Below are 2,500 nucleotides of genomic sequence, written 5' to 3'. Positions count from 1 at the left end.
CCTGTTTTCACCTGTTAGTGTCACTTGCGCGGCACTTAGCAAAGAAGGTGAGACTTTTTCAAAATCCATAGGATATTGTTTGAAGATCCTAATGATATGTATCCTCAACAAAGAATTGAAAACGCCAAAAATATCTGCCAATCACATTGCTGCGATTTCGATCCGTCCTGAAATCGAGTACTGCTATAAAAATGGGAGGAGCTCTGGACGAATTTAACACCATTCAATATGAGGTCAGTCCACTCTAATTGGGTTACTGGAACTAAGCCGAACTTAAACTGAAAACACTTGCTAATTAAAATACCTATTACGCCTGTTTTTATTTACTCACAAAATTTATCAGAGCTGCTGTAATAAAGTGGCGTTCAAAGGTCAAAAGTGAGGAACACGACAACATTGCAGTCATTTTCCTAAAATGTGCTCGTTAATTTCCGGGGTAAAATCATAGGTAGTTCACATGACTCAATCGACTGAGAATTTGCTGTTTTAACGAAGTTATTTAGTTCCCTCCAAGAGCTGCTAAAGGCAAAAGCAACACAAAAGAAATCTACAGTGAAAATGCGTGCCTTTCGTGCATCACGGTTATTTTACCTCTTTTAAGTAAAAATATTATGAGACAGAATAGGAAATATGTGGAGATATCGTAATACGTTACAAACTGCTTTAAAATTTCCTCAGAAGGAAGCTCTGAGAATGTACATACATTGTTAGTTTAATAATTATGCAGTTAATTTTACAAGTAATCGTCTTTCGCGGCTCATGATACACCGCCTCCAAGGGGCGTAGCCTTGTTGCTTGCGCTTTGTTAAAGCCAATTTCAACTTTACAAGCTAAGTGGGCTGGTTTTAAACATACCAAAGCTGGATCATACAAAAACTGAGTTGTATCTCATGTGAAGTATAGGAAATGATCAATGTTGATGAATTTGCCTTCAGGGATTTCGGCAACCGTGACATGTGAAGATCTCTCAGTCACGTCGTGAATTTCGGCATGGAAGATTGACAAATTGATGTACTTCTGAAATGCGGACGTTTTCATTTGATGCTTAGTCGTGTAGATTGTACAGACTACCCTTACCATCAGTGCTGAGGTTGGATGATCTGCTCTGGCGATGATCTTGAAATGATGGGATGCTGCTACTCGATCAGGCTTTTATAGGGTTTCAGGGATTCTCGGAACCCGTTGACCTTAAGTCACTATGTCTCATTTTTCAACAATTAAGCTTCTGTCTACCATAGTTTTACCCCATGGGGGCGGGAGGAACTCCCAGAAAAACGAACGTTCTTATCGCCAAATGATGCAGAAGTAGCTTCTTCTAAAAAACGTACCCAATTCAAGACTTGAGTGAACAAATCATACTCTATTTAAGACCAAAACGGCTAAAAAATCATACACTTTGGGCTACCAATGTAGCATACAGGGGAGGACCCCCCTCCCCCATCCCGCCAGGAGTTTTACCTGACTGAATTTTTAAGTCGACCTGTGCTGAAATGGGACGTTGTGAGATCCCAAAACGTTGGCAGACATTGGGAGCAGTACCAGTCCAGAAGAAAGACCGCAATGCAGCTTTTGAAGTCTTGCTCAAAACTGTATGGGCCAACCCGGATACAGTAAACATATAGATAGGATATTCAGTAGTTTTCCTTGTATTGTATTCAGGCATTAAGCAAGAAATATTCCTTGTATTGTAAATAAAACCTTCAGATGTGAAGCTAAAAATAACTAGGTAGTATAGGATTATTCTATTTGGGAAAGTGTTGCGCGCATTGTAAGTTATTTTAGGGCGCGTTCGATTGACCCTATTCCAGAATATATAAGTTAGAAATCCGTCGTTTTTGCGGAGATTCACATTAAAATTGTCAAACATCAGCTAAAATGTTATTTTAAACATATTTTTATCATCCTTGCTGCTTCGAAACGCGCCAAACATACCGTTTTAATCATCAATCCACGAATTCTTATTCCGGAATAGGGTCAATCGAACGCGCCCTTAGTTGCTCATTGTTGTAAATAAAGCGGTTTGTATTATGGCAAGTAGGTAATTCATGTAATTATGACTTGAACACTCAACAAGCAGGGCAATTGGTCGATATTTCCACTCGTAAGTGAACTTCTCTCTCTAGTATTTCAAAGAGACATTTTATTATATGGGGCGCATCTATCGCAATTCTTCTCATTTGATAGAACTTCAGAACTATTGATTGTCGGTTGTGTAGCGTTACCCTGAAATAAAATCATTTTCCTTGAACCAATTGACGAAATTCACGAACATTATAAACAATGCCAAGATGACGTTCACAAGACCAAGAAAACGTGCTATAGTCGCAAGCATTGTTCACAAAATGATAACCATGATAATGTCTACTCGATATCGATGTTCATCCAATTTTTGTTTCGCCTTTCATGTAGCTACAGCACACTTCATTCCAATTGGTAACATAGAATTACCAACAAAAACAAGGCAATTTAGGAGGGTTAACAATGAGTTCTGATGTACAGT

At 38.8% G+C, this 2,500-nt stretch overlaps 3 protein-coding genes and 1 long non-coding RNA gene across 6 annotated transcripts in view; 2 read left to right on the top strand and 2 right to left on the bottom strand.

Moving 5' to 3' along the window:
* The window catches only part of LOC138051497 (uncharacterized), a 282,752-nt gene that overhangs the window by 188,676 nt on the left and 91,576 nt on the right, over positions 1-2,500 (bottom strand). The gene's annotated exons all lie outside the window — the stretch shown is intronic.
* The window catches only part of LOC138051466 (uncharacterized), a 49,000-nt gene that overhangs the window by 2,229 nt on the left and 44,271 nt on the right, over positions 1-2,500 (top strand). The window lies entirely within an intron of this gene.
* The window catches only part of LOC138051470 (uncharacterized), a 118,724-nt gene that overhangs the window by 88,123 nt on the left and 28,101 nt on the right, over positions 1-2,500 (bottom strand). The window lies entirely within an intron of this gene.
* LOC138051469 (uncharacterized) overlaps positions 1-2,500 on the top strand; it is a 9,244-nt gene that overhangs the window by 1,143 nt on the left and 5,601 nt on the right. Inside the window, exon 2 of one of the 2 annotated variants that reach the window (XM_068897673.1) lies at positions 2,410-2,500. This exon is cut by the window's right edge and continues 322 nt beyond it. The gene's annotated coding sequence lies outside the window, so the exon portion shown is untranslated. Of the gene's footprint in view, positions 1-2,097 lie in introns of those variants that run through there. The other variant, XM_068897674.1, reaches the window with a different exon arrangement.

Source organism: Montipora capricornis, chromosome 6 (assembly GCF_036669925.1).
Source record: "Montipora capricornis isolate CH-2021 chromosome 6, ASM3666992v2, whole genome shotgun sequence".
Classification (NCBI taxonomy): Eukaryota; Metazoa; Cnidaria; class Anthozoa; order Scleractinia; family Acroporidae; genus Montipora; species Montipora capricornis.
Note: the sequence above shows the minus strand (reverse complement) of the source record. Positions and strands in the feature narration are given on the sequence as shown.